The sequence below is a fragment of the Palaemon carinicauda genome, chromosome 25 (genome assembly GCF_036898095.1).
Source record: "Palaemon carinicauda isolate YSFRI2023 chromosome 25, ASM3689809v2, whole genome shotgun sequence".
Classification (NCBI taxonomy): Eukaryota; Metazoa; Arthropoda; class Malacostraca; order Decapoda; family Palaemonidae; genus Palaemon; species Palaemon carinicauda.
Genome location: NC_090749.1, coordinates 57765479 through 57780478, shown reverse-complemented (window position 1 = coordinate 57780478; position 15000 = coordinate 57765479). Strand labels below are relative to the sequence as shown.

General features: G+C 33.2%; 1 long non-coding RNA gene across 1 annotated transcript in view; it reads right to left on the bottom strand.

The window, feature by feature from the left end:
- Positions 1 to 8795, bottom strand: part of LOC137619234 (uncharacterized) — a 134583-nt gene extending 125788 nt beyond the window's left edge. The window contains exon 1 of the long non-coding RNA XR_011039866.1: positions 8712 to 8795. This is a non-coding gene — a long non-coding RNA (uncharacterized lncRNA). The remainder of the gene's footprint in view (positions 1 to 8711) is intronic.
- Between the last annotated feature and the right edge of the window lie 6205 nt (positions 8796 to 15000).

Below are 15000 nucleotides of genomic sequence, written 5' to 3'. Positions count from 1 at the left end.
CTTACATCATTCAAGAAAGCTGGAAATACATCTTCGCCTTTTCTCAGAACTTTCCAATTGAAACCACCACACTACACACTTCCAGACACATATTAAACCAATCAGTGACAGTATTAGGTGATTTCCCAGTTAATTGTAAAATAGTGTTAATTGGGGTCTCATAAACAAAATAATAAACCAATTCCAAAATTTCAGAGAGGGGTGGTAGATAGCAAAATCGGCGGTAGATAGCATACTATAATAGCACCGAAAAGTTTTTCTTGAGAAGGACACGACTCTTCAGCGCCAATGGATCCCTACAACTGAATGCAATGGATTTCTTTTTTTTTCTGAATTTGAATCCAGTTTAGAAAGAAAAGATTTTCTTGAGAAGGACACGACTCTTCAGCGCCAATGGATCCCCACAACTGAATGGAATGGTTTTTTTTTTTTTTTTTTTCAATCATGAACTTGAAAGAATTAACTTCCAGGAGGATATTAATCTCGAGACTGATAAGTGAAAGTTGAAAAACAGGTGATATCCAATTATACCTCAAGCAACCGTAATTTCATCCTGCTTTTACAGAACAGAATCTATTTCAAGTAATAATGTAGGTGAATAATGCTACAGCAATAAAACCCGAAACATCATAAAGAAACTTCTAAATATTACCTAAATCTTAGTGGATTGTCATAAAAGATGATACTTTTCCTTTAACTCACTTTAATTACAATTGGCTATTCAGTTAAATTATCAATTAATATGCATTAATTGGCGAGTCGAAAAGATTTAATTGGGGTAGATTCTAATCTGTCGACAATTAAATTTTTTTAGTGTTGCAAACTCACAATTCAGCTATCATGGTGGAGATGGGTTCATTTCAAGTCTAAGAACAGAATCCTGAATTCGACGGTAATATGTACGGTGACTTGTAATAACCTTATATTTCTCTGATAGCTCAGTTGGTAGAGTCCTTGCAGACATGGTTTCGGCTGAGTGGCACGAGTTCGAATCTCTGCCCAGCCAGGAGTTATTACCATAAATGAATTCCAGTGGATATATATTCCCAAGGTAAAATTTGGTACTAAATACCATTGTGGTTGATATTTACATCGATTAAAATCATGAGTGTTAGTGATATATATATATATATATATATATATATATATATATATATATATATATATATATATATATATATATATATATAGACTAGTGTGCCCAAGCTGTCATAAATGACGTCTAACTATTAAGCTATGTAAAGACACGGACACGAATGGACACAAATTCAACCTTTCCCACCCCTTCCCTTTCTTAACTACAACCCGTTGTGGTTTCAGAGGGTATCTCAGAGGTAACCTGAGCGTGAGAGGAAAGAAATATATAATATAATATATATATATATATATATATATATATATATATATATATATATACATATATATATACACACACACATATATATATACATATATATACACATATATATATATATATATATATATATATATATATATATATATATATATATGTACACCCATTCTGTTATTTTTGATATCCATCTACTATTTGGCTTTCTCATAAAACTGTATGTCCTACCCATGTCCATTTCTTTTACTTGAATGTCCTCTACTTTAGTTTGCTCTCGTTTCCATGTTGCTCTTTTTCTGTCTCTTAGTGTTATTTCCATCATTACTCTTTTCCTAGCTCCCTGAGTTGTGAATAGCTTATGTTCTAAAGCTTTAGTAAGGTCCTTAGATATTGCAAACGAAGCAGGGGAAGGAAGAGAAGACGATGGATTGGGGAACGAAGAAAGTGTGTGGGTGTGAACTAGAATAGGAAGACCATAAACAGACCCATATATATATATATATATATATATATATATATATATATATATATATATATATATATATATATATATATACACTGTACACTAGGTTGACGTTTGTTCTATATTATATTACTGTATATATAACTTGCCAGTGTGCGTGTTCACGAGTGTGTCGTATCAGAAGTATTAATGTCTATTCAAATGGTCATCCCGAAACAATTTCAAAAGTTCTCATTTTGCTAAAGACTATCAGAGTATGCTGCCTGTAAAGACTATCAGAGTATGCTGCCTGTGATAAGTGTGCAACATTTAGAGAAGACAAAAACCACAGACCGTCCTTCTTCCCAAGAGAATACAACAAAACTAACAAAACCTCTGCCTTAATGAATGTCTCCGGGACAGTGAGAACTCGCAAGATTATTAAATCGGAATCACGCAAGGAAGACAGCAAACAAAACATGAAGCTTCCGGACGGTTTAAAGGGAGGTGCGTCGTCAGCGATGTTTGTTTTCATTTGATTCAAATTGTGTAATAAAAAAAAAAAAAAAAAAAAAAAAAAAGTTATAAATGATGTTTTTGTGACAGTCCTGGTTTTACGCTTCTTTTCATTTTCTCAGTTTTATTACAATGATGATGATCATAAAAATAATGATAGTAATAATCAGGAGTCAAATACCCTACTAGTGTATATTAGTTTAACAATGCAATTACTTATACTATAAACAAATCCTTATTCTGCCCTTGTCAATTGCCATAAGGAATAGTGTATTATAGCAATAAGCTAAAAATGGTACACAAGAACTCTTCAGGTCTCCTATATTTGCCGAGACGTAATTTTTCGGTGCATAATAATAATAAAAATAATGATAATAATAATAATAATAATAATAATAATAATCATAATAACTAATATTATTATTATTATTATTATTATTATTATTATTATTATCATTAAGGCCTTCCTGATAACTTCAATAAGTAAACATCTTGACGGGAGAGATGCTGAAGAACATTTAGAATTAATACAACTATATGAATAACATAACTGGGTCAAAGGACGAAGGATTCGACCTTTGCATTGTATACGAGTACAACATGACAGAATGAACATGAAAATATATTTATATTTATAAAAGTCAGCAAACAAGCAGCAGTAAACACATAACACGATCTGCAAGCATTTTCTTCTCTTCGGTTTTCTCTGTATTCCCATCTTTCGCAATTAAGCTTTAGAAATAGATATTCCCGTTTTATTGGCTAAATGTGGTAATGTTGTAACAAAACGAACTTGCATAATTTTGTTGCAATTAATCATTATTCCCAGGAAAAAATAAACAAGATAAAAAATTTAAGTCAGGACGGGTTAAAAAGGATTTTTTTATGGGGTGTTATCGAACATTGAATTGAATTATCTTTCTCTTAATCAAATAATTACTGACTGTGCATGGAATTGAAAAATTAGAGCATTTAGTTGGACACAGGGTGCATAACTTGAATTGAACATGCGAGATTAACATTCTAATTGAGGATCCAACAACAGGTCCCGTGATTAAAGCAAGCGTTGTTCAATGCTTTCTCAACATCCTCTTAAAGAGATGCTCGTGAAATATAAGGCTGAATATGAATTAGTACTAAATAATCAGATATCTTCTCTTTTGTTAGATTTTCATAAAAAATGAATTTTATATTATAGCATATTTTCTTTATAATTCCATGGAAGCCAAATATCCTTCAATCTTAAGAATGAACCAGTCACCATTTTCCTAATATGAACCAAAACTGTATCGTCTGCAATTACAAATGGTTATTCCTTAATAGTAATAACCTTCGCCGATCTGCATAGGGAAACTGATGTCTTCATTGGAGCGAGATATACAGTGTACTGTTTCGGTTACATTGGTAAACATCGAGTTGTAGATCTATTACTCCTTTCATAAAAACCTAATTTTAGAACGGATTTACGATTTGGGAGTATACAACTCAGTGTTGGGGCTTGTGAGGCCATTCAGCATCCAAGCGCAACCGAAAAACCAAGCGGTTACCCAGAAGCATAAAAGTTAAGTGGTTGGACAGCAAGAAAAATAGCGGGAATAGAGGTATCGTATATTACTAAAGAGTGAGTGCTACTAGAGGCCGACGGGATGCTGCAAGACCTCTAAGTAATACCAACAGGTTCCATGCGTGTCAGGTGCACTGTTAGCAATACCTAGTTACAGAGTGAATAAAATATTCAACTGAATTATTTCAGTTCAAACGACAGCTTATCGTTTCGAGGTTCCGAATTTATTTTTCACAATTTCCTAAAACGAAACTAAATTCTCTCGGACTTTACTAAACAAGCGTTATTGCACAACATGAAATCTTGTCTTCTCTACCCTCTCTCACAATATGAAACCAAAGCAATCGAAGTGAGCCATCATTTACATCAATATTAGCAGTGAAACCAGTTACACTTTGTCCTTTCCATCACTTTGGAATACGAAATGTAGTTATTCATTACCTACCTCAACAACAATATTCGAAATTCCCCCAATACCCGTTCGCAAGCCTATTCAGCAAAAACAACTCTAAAAGTGGCCATGGGAATAAAATCTGATGTACCAGAAACTTCAGCTTTACTCATCAGCATCCAGTGGTTGACAGAACCAAATCCAAGAACTAAACTCTTAAAAAGCAAGTTTTCCTGGTACATCAGCAAGATAATTCTCTTTCTGAAACTGCATTTGATCAGTGAAAAATTATTACGAGAAACAATTCAAAATTGCACAAGAAACCAAATTAATAAAATATGATAACTTCAACATAAAAGCTGCTTTAAAAAGATTTTATGACTTCGGGAAACAAAAGTAAATAATGCAGTGTATATGAATGTAAAAACCTCCTTCCAAATACGAAAACATGTACCTCCGTCAACACAGTTTTCAATTCAGTGGTCCACAAAGTTCATCGCAACCTTTCATTAAAGTTGGTGTCGACCTCTTGGCTGCCCACACTGAAATATCAACACTATAACTTTGATTTCCAATCCACCGAATTTCTCTCTCTCTCTCTCTCTCTCTCTCTCTCTCTCTCTCTCTCTCTCTCTCTCTCTCTCTCTCTGTTCAGCCGAGGATATCCGTGATCAGGTTTGCATTCCCAATATTTTGTTTATCTAAGATTAAGGCAACGAGTGACATTGGTTACAACGAATGCTCTTCTTTCTAAGATCGCCTCCACGATTCTATCTTTGATGAATGATTTGGGATAGTTACGTCGCACTTTTTATACAAAATCACTAATGAAAAAACAGCGAAGTCATTTGATTTATTGGAAACGTCATCTCTGTAAGTTATATATATATATATATAAATATATATATATATATATATATATATATATATATATATATATATATACACACACATATATATATATATATATATATATATAGAGAGAGAGAGAGAGAGAGAGAGAGAGAGAGAGAGAGAGAGAGAGAGAGAGACTTAGTTTATGAGTTTAATGTCCCTATCTTGTACATCTTTGTGAATGAGGAATGCTGAGTACTTTAGCAGTAGGCTACATCATTTATGCACTTTCCATTTCTCCCTTTTCTCCTGCTTCAATTTCAGTGAAAGGTTAAAGATGTCTTTTCATATTGTCAGATGAAAAAACCGCAAGAAATATCTTTATGACTTTCAACATCGGATCTCACAATTATTTTTCTAAAATTTGGGGAAAAATTTATTCATCCGTCTTACGTTATCATTTTCTTTTGGAAAAGGTGATAATTTCAGTTGAAAATGTTTATCTTTTATCGAAAATTAAACTTTTATATAATCCGGGAAGAGCGTTGGTAATTCCTAGTTTCCCAAAGCTGCAATATATTTAAGATAAAGTTCGTCAGAGTTGTGCAAGAACAAAGAATCTAGACTTTTTAGACGTTTATATAATCTGGGGAGAGCGTTGGTAATTCCTTCTCGTATAGTTTGCCATAGCTGTAATATATTTAAGATAAAGTTCGTCAAAGTTGTGCAAGAACCAAGAACCCAGACTTTTCCGTTCTTGATTTCAATTTTATAAAATTTCATAAAATTAAGGCAATATTATTATCATCTTTACTATTACTAACTCTAATCCTTTACTATTTAAAAAATTCAGCATTGTCAACAACCAAGGAAATTCCTTCATTATAACCATTCTCTCTCTCTCTCTCTCTCTCTCTCTCTCTCTCTCTCTCTCTCTCTCTCTCTCTCTCTCTCTCTCTCTCTCTCTCTCTCTCAAAGATTATCACTTCGCTTGTTACGATGAATATATCTCACTTTCTCTTACCATTGATTTATCACTATTTTCATGCTTTAATCAATAAAATTTCAAATAAAAAATCTCTCATCATCCATTCCATTACACCACCATGACACGAGAATGAATCATTCTCCCCAAATGAACAGTAATGACATAATTTTAATTATTTGCGAACAACAATGGCAACTTTCAGATGTGGCCACTACCTTTCCTCCCTTGCTTTCTCTCTCTCTCTCTTTTCTCTCTTCGCTGCTAGATTTAAAAGTTAATTAAGCGAAGGACTGACATAGCTAAATTCTATTGCATCCTTTGACTCGTTTTATTGCCCAATAATTGATTAGGTGACGAATTTGTTTTAATTAATTTTTCTGATTTTTAAATGGTATATGGAAAAGTCAAAAGTTGAATTCATGGGTTGTACAATTTCGGACTCCTTCACTGAGTGAGGGATTTTAAAATACTTATTCATTTACACTAAGATTTCAATTAGTCTGTATATAATAATCTCAGGCATCATTAGGAGTAAAATGTGAGTCTATGTTCTAACAACCTGAAGTTGGAAGTATAGTTCTGTTATTATTATTGTTGTTGTTATTTACCAAAGATAGCTTTCTCGCCATAAGCATCCCGTGTCACGGTGGTATAATGGCTGGAGGCCCCAGAATGAAAAACCAGGGGATTGCAAATTCAAGGTAACGTTTTTTTTTTCCGGCGTTGCTCTAAAATTGACAGTCTTTCTATTTCCATCGATTATTTTGAGATGAGGCTTGTGACCCATAATTTTCCTCTTCATGACAGCTATCCATCAAGGTTTGATTACTAGTACTAAAAGTTCCCTGTTATGGTCAACAGAAGAAACTCGTCTTAGCAAAATGTGACATCACTTTGCTTACCCTGAGAATGTGATGTAACTTATGCTCTATTGTTGGTTGTGCGACTGCTGTAACCAATAACGCAGAGTGGTAAACCTCCGATCGCCAGCAGTCAATGGTTTCATTGTTATGGAAGCTTTTGCATTCGGGTTTTATCCTTTGCTATTCCCACTGTGAATAACTTCATGGATAACTACCGTCTTGCTTTCTCGTTAAAATCATTATATAGCAAGTGAAACAAGATTTAAAGTTTATAGATAAATTCAAATACCAATAGACATCTCTTACAGAGTTGCAATTACAGCAGTTACTGAAGATCACAATGGCGGTACTAATGTTGTAGTAGCGTTACTCATACAGTAAATCTTTATTTGTCTTTGCATTTTCGTTAGTAAAATGACGATTGGCAACACAATGCCGCATAACCAAGCAGTATTGAAATAGTAAAAAGTAACTTTTTCTATTTGTCATTAAGGTAATCTACACTTATTGTACCATTATCCTTCCGTACATAAATGTTATTAATTACATATTTTATTTTCAAGAATCTAATAATTTGAGGTACACTCTTCAATAACATACATAGGTACATGCTCACACCAATACATACAGTATAAGACAAAAAGAAAAGTGGTAAGGTCATCAAGGTTTAAAACAAGAGCAAAAGATTAGGGATTTGATGAAAATGTAAGGATGAATTTGAACAGCAGCTTTAAAATAACAAATAGTATTGCTAAGGTGGGCATGGATATAAGTTTGGTTGATAAGAAAATAAATCTTACACTAAATAAAACTATGTAGAGTTGACTTAAATCTAAGTCATAAGTTTAGGCTAATTTGTATGCAAGTTTATTAGAGAAAGAAATTAATAATAAGCAATTAATAATAAGCACTTAGTACAGAGTAATTTATGACAGTAAGATATTAATAAAAGATATTAATGACGAGCTCGTGTGACACCGTGGTGTAGGAAGATGAAGGTGATGTCGTGGAAAAATGTTTTATGCAATGATAAACAATAATATTTCCCCACACACATAAACACTTTGTAACAATGAGGAAAGTTCACTTCCGAGATTTTAAAAATGAGGGGAAAACAAAATAATCGCACCATGAAGTAAAAGCTGGAATACGTTGGACGGGAAGAGGAAACAAGGGAATCAGGTCCTAACAGAGATAATGTAGCAGGATATAAATCAAATACAACAGCTAGGGGGGCGACAGACCACTGCAAATATCATTAAGTAAAGCCTACAATGCACCGCGAGAGGTGCAACGACAGCACTATCACCCTACCGAAAAAGGGTATCTATACAAAATTTTTATATATAGTACAACCAAAACTGCATCCAGGGACATGTTCCACAGTTAAAAATTTGTCGTTTCACTACAGATAATACTAACCTTTAAAATAAAAAGTTGAATCAATTGCAATTAAACTCAATCTCTCATTGCCAAAAAAAAAAACTATATAAAACCACTCTTTCGGTTTCATTTGTTCACTTTTAAATTTCGGAGGTGTGTTTGTGCTACAAATATGTATATGAATAATATTCAATTTTAAGAACCTTTACATGTATCTGTACCAATCACGAAATCCATTTAAAAAAATCAATAATGTAATTCAATCTAAGATCAACGGCAACAAAATAAAATTGATTACAATATGATGACCACTAATCAAACTTGGATCCTTGACAGATCGTACTTTATCTCAACCTGAAATAAAAAATTTGACCCTTACCTTTTCCATGAGCGATGAATATTCGAAAGGAGGCATGGTCCAGTAACAGCCACGAAAACGCTGTCACAATGACAACCAGTTTCTGGAAGAAAAAGGATAGAAAAACTAAGTATGACGTCGAATGCCAAACATAGGTAATTTGAAAAGGGATATAATAATAACAGTAATATTTAAGGAGTTAGTGTTTTAATACTTCAATATTTTTGACCGTATAATTAAGAACTTCGGATCTACTCATCACTTTCATAGGACCAATATTGTTTCAGTGCTGGATTCTCAATTAATAATTATAAGGAACACTGAGCCTGGTCTGTATTTAGAATTAGCATCAGCTATTTACGTTAGATGATGCGCACACATATTAAAGTCACGTTACCACTGTTGAAACTTTTCTCAAACCTAGCGAGTCCAATGAGCGGACCCTTCGAATCGCATTATGGCGTATGCTGCTGAAATAAAGAGCGTTTGTTTACATTTAGATTATAAAAAAATACCCAGTAAACTAATTTAGTGGACATGACTTACCTTAGCCAAGCACTAAGACCATAAAACAAAATATCCTACGTGAGTTTATTGGTTATCTGACAAAATTTCACCTTTACGTTGGCATAGAAAACTTGGTTAGATATATGATCACACGAGATTAAGAGCTCATGTTTTTCCGAGATTAGTCTCCTACAATCCTGGTGCTTATTACGCCACTTTATCAGTAAGTGTTCGGGTTTCTCGAACTCATAGAGCATTTGCATTAATCGCCGACATATGGGTCCCGTCGAACGTTATCCTATCAAAACTCAAAGTATGATTGTAATAGGTCGAAAACAGTGGCTCCTCATCCCCCCAGATCTCAGCATTAATAATGTTTCTTTAACTCTGTATGACTCTTTTAAAATATTAGGTGTGATTCTCGACAGTAAATTGACTTTTGAGAAACACATTAGGTCTCTCTCCTTCAATTTCACAAAAACCTTAGCTTATTGGGAAAGTCGTGCAAGATTTTCGGTGATCAATCTTTTCTGAAGAGATGTTTTAATTCATTCATTCTATCTTGTTTCGAGTATTGTTCTCCAGGCTGGTCTTCAGCTGCTGATTCTCATCTTACTTTGTTGGACAGGAACTTGAGGCCTATTAAATTTCTTATTCCTGATCTACATATTAATCTCTGGCACCGTCGTTCAATTAGATCGTTATGTATGTTGCATAAGATTTTTCGTAATTCTGACACTCCTTTACATTCAGATCTTTCCGAGCAGTACCATCCTGTTCGTAATTTTAGGTATGCAGTTAATTTTAATAATCTTGCCTTCTCCAGCATGAGGCTTAATAATACACAGTAATCAATAAGTTTTATTCCAGCTATGACCAAGTTGTGGAATGATCTTCCTAATCGTGTAGTTGAATCGACTGAACTTCAAAAGTTCAAACTTGCAGCAAATGCTTTTATGTTGAACAGAATGACATGAGTCTCTTTTTATAGTTTATATATGAAAGATCTGTTTTAATGCTGTTACTCTTCTTAAAATATTTCATTTTCATTTTTCATTACTTTTCATGTAGTTAATTTATTTCCTTATTTTCTTTCCTCAGTGGGCTATTTTTCCTTGTTGGAGACGTTGGACTTATAGCATCCTGCTTTTCCAACAAGGGTTATAGTATAGACAGTAATAATAATAATAATAATAATAATAATAATAATAATAATAATAATACTCAAACATCACCTTTCGGGAGAGAACTGCCATCGTCAGCCAGCAGTGATAACAACACTGGTTTCAACAGTGCATTAAGGTTCATAACGAAGGGATGTAATATGCAAAGAGCCTTCACGCAGAGCTGTCAGGGATTATCTCACGTTGGGTGATGGCTCCGTAATGGCCTTACCCTTGGAAATAAAACCCAAGCCTATTAATCTTCATTACCTTACGTTACCTATTTTCCCTAGACATTTTTTTTTCAAACGACTTTCAATTTACCTTTTTGCTTTATTACAATGGTTTTGATAAAAATCATCAAAACTAATATACGTACATTTGTCTAATTTCACAGAGAAAACCTTTAACAAAAATTCATATTTGATTACATGCTAAATAGCCGGCAATGGGGCCTGTGAGGCCATTCAGCGCCTAAGTGCATCTACATCAAAACCCTAGCGTTACACTATGAAATAAAACTTAGAATTTGGTCATCAAAATGGAAGTAAGGAAGCAGAATAAAGGTAAAGCAAAAGAATATAAAGTTAAGTACAGCTGGGAGCCGATGGAAAGTTGTATAAAGCATAAGTATTGCCTACAGTGCATAATTTAAGGTGTACTGACGGTACTACCGCCCTACGGAGAGTCATAATGACAACAAAACTAAATTTGACATTAAATTTCCCCATTTTAGATTTGGACAGACTGATTTGTCATGACATTTAACAGTACCTGAATTGCATTAAACTTATGAATTTGAACGGTTACATAATTTTTTTTCTTATTAATCTAATTACTATTACTGACGAATTTAATGGAATTAATCGCGTTAAAAACCCGACCGATGTAAATAATGATATACGGTTAGAGGAGCCTTCTAAAAATTTAAGAAAAAATTTAAAAGAATGTGCAAGAAGGGAAGGCGGGAAAAGGGATCGAATTTCAGTTATCACAATTAGCACCAACCACAATCAGAAGTAAAACTCGAACATTAATAGAATTACGAAGCTAAATCTACAATCTCGAACATAATTTTATTCATTTTGGTTTCAACTCCTCGACATTTAGATCAATGGCAATTTTTATTTTCCTTGTATATATATATATATATATATATATATATATATATATATATATATATATATATATATATATATATACATATATATATATATATATATATATACACATACAAATGCATACATACAGATATAAACATATATATATATATATACATATATATATATATATATATATATATATATATATATATATATATATATATACACACATGTATATATGTGTGTGCGTGTGTGTGTGTATGTAACTAGTTTTGATAAAACCCTAGTTGGAAAAACAAGATGCTACAAGCCTAGGGGCACCCACAAGAAAAGCAGCCCAGTGCAGAAACGAGATAGAGAACTAACGAACGAACTATACATTAGTAGAAATAGAAAAAAATATATATAATATATATCAATGCCAATAATAGTACTAAAACAGATCACTCATATACAAACTACAAAATGAGACTTTAAGTCTCAAGGGCTCCAGCATGGAAAGCAGCCCAGTACGGATAGGAAATAAATTAGAGAGCCAATGAATAAATTATAAGAGAAATGATAAAAATAAATTTTGAAATATACTAAGATCAACAACAAAATAAAAACAGAAAACACATATATAAACTTAAAATTACTTATGACAACTTGTTGAACAGAAAAGCATTTGCAACAAGTTTAAATTTCGATAGTTCCACCGATTTAAATACGAGATTAGGAAGATATTTTCATAATCTGATCACAGCTGGATTAAAACTTCTATAATACTGTTTAGTATTGAGCCTTGTGATAAAAAAAGCCAAAACTGTTAGAATTAAATACACACAGTGCTACGGACAGGATGGCATAGTCCGGGAAGATCTGAATGCAAAGGATGTTGATAATAAAAAAAAAATGCAAAAAACAATCAATTGAATAACAGTGCCAAAAATTAATATATAGATCAGGTACAAATAATTTGATAACCTGAAATTTTTTGTCCAACAAGTTAAGACATAAATTAGCAGCAGAATACCAAACATGAGAAAAATACAATAAATGCAGAAGAAGGAAAACATTACATTTCTTGAGAATAGATTGATCACACCAAATCTTATTAGACGTTAACAATTTGAAAGTTTTATGTGCAATTGAAGAAAAACAGAAGGGATGTTTTTCTAAAGAGTTAATTTGTAACAAAGATTCACGCCAAGAATTTAAAAAAATTGTATATAGTTATACAGATATTTACTTAGGCATGGATGTTGATGAGCAACTATCCTTGACCTATTTACAATTATACTTTGGGGTTTTATTGGGTTCAACTACATTAACGCTAATATACAACATACGTTAATTTTATCTAATAGCAATTAAAAGATTCCGTGACCATAGATCTAAATCTAGGAGATGGAATTCTATATCTAACAACCTTGTATTCTAGGCCAAACCACATAAGCGTACATTGTATGAAAAGTAATGGGCCAAGAACGCAACTCTGAGGAACACTAGATATTCCATTCCTAGTCATTATCTTACCCATCAATATATAGTAATAAAATAGGGAAATATGTTTGATTAACAAATAAACAAATAACATCCGGAAAAAACGAAGTCCCTTCAAAATTCAACTCTCTCTCTCTCTCTCTCTCTCTCTCTCTCTCTCTCTCTCTCTCTCTCTCTCTCTCTCTCTCTCTCTCTATTACTGTGAGCTGTTATGTAAGCATACTTAACCCAGATTTATATTGGCTTACATTCAAACGTAATTAATTACGTTCGTTCGAAAAATAAGGATTTAATGACACTATTTCATGTAAAACTATAGTTCATGGCTATATCGTATAAACTTCAATTACAGCTTTTCGAGTCATGAAATGTCATGGGTAATCATCCGGAATTAATTACATTGCATCTGTCTGGAATGAACGGATTGATATCGGTGTCATTAACTTTTGTTTTAAAATAACCAATAAAAATATTTAATGAAATCCTTGAAAATGTAATGAAAATTCTAAAATTTACAGCTCCTAATAAGATCGTAAGTAAACTTCATTTGGCCGATAGGCGTTTCTAATGAGAATGAAACTTATGCAACGATTTTAATAAAGTCTATTTTAGTTATTACATGCCTATTTTTGGGAGTGAGGAAAACATTGCTAAGATAATGACAGAGACAAGTGAGATAACAAGGCGGGAATTTTAATCTCAAGGATAAATGACATTACGTGTCGTCATCCAACGTCAGACCATCCAATGCGTTCGCATAGAGGACCTTACTTATTGTCCCTCTGTTATCTCCCCATAATATCTTCTAAATCAGTGATCGAGTCAGGTCTCCTAAAGACAGTGGCTATTCTCGCTCAGATATGGCAGAGGAATGAGGTGGGCTGAACACGAGGTTACACGCTTAACGTCCTAAATGTGAGCGAAATCAATGCGGTTTTTGGTAACCAGCAATTTCTCGAACAACAGAAACATAAAGAATTTAGATATTTTTGAAAATGTATCGATCATATTTTCTATAAAATGTCTGATGATACGGGCATACCCGAATAATTCCTGAAACGCAGAATTTAAAAGGACTCGCTCCTTGAATTTCATGGAGCTTTAATGGTTACTACCTGTAAAAACAACTGGTATAACGCCTTTATGGTAATCTCAAGTGATGGGAAGGGAAGGGTCATTGATCAGAACTGCCCCTCTATTAATCAAGGGAGGAAATGCCGAATCAGCCAAGATGTGAGAGCAGTATATCCTAGCAAGATCCAAAAGTCTAGCATTTAGTTACTTTAATGGTACTGTGAGGAAATATTCTGACATTCGTTCTTACTCCATTGTTTTGTTTAATTTTTCATTTTCTGTCCGGTCTCACACAATCAGCTAAAACAGCATTAGTCAATTTATCATAGACATCAGGTCAGGTCAGATAGAAGAGTATTTATTATTAAATTGGAGATATTTTTTCTGTTAATTTGCTACTTTATATTGATAAAAGAAACATATTGGGAAAAGTTGATATACTCATATTTTCTTCCTTTTTCAATTTCCCTAGATCTTTCTTCCATATTCGTCTCCTTTTCTTAAGTCAGTCATCCTTCCTAACTTCCTCCTATTTTGTTTCCACTGCCGACCTATCTTTGTTAATTCGTTTTCTATTTCCCTTTCTGTACAATACATTTTAAGAACACGAGTGGCAGTGCGTTCAAGACCAAAAGGGGAAGCTCCAAGCTCGGGGTAAACCTGTATAGTTCTGTTGTCCTTTATGAAAACGAAATCAAAGATACGAAAACTAGGGAAAAGAATTTGCCATGATATTACACAGTTAAAGTGATCTAATTTTCCCGAGATACCTATTCCTTTTGCACTGTATTATTGTAATCCCTGCTTCTTTGTCAGCATCTTTTCCCGCTTTGATGCAGACAAAGAAGCATGGATTACAATAATACAGTACAAAAGGAATAGGTATCTTTTGTACTGTATTACTGTAATCCCTGCTTCTTTGTCTGCATCAAAGTGGGAAAAGATGCAGACAAAGAAGCAGGGATTACAATAATACAG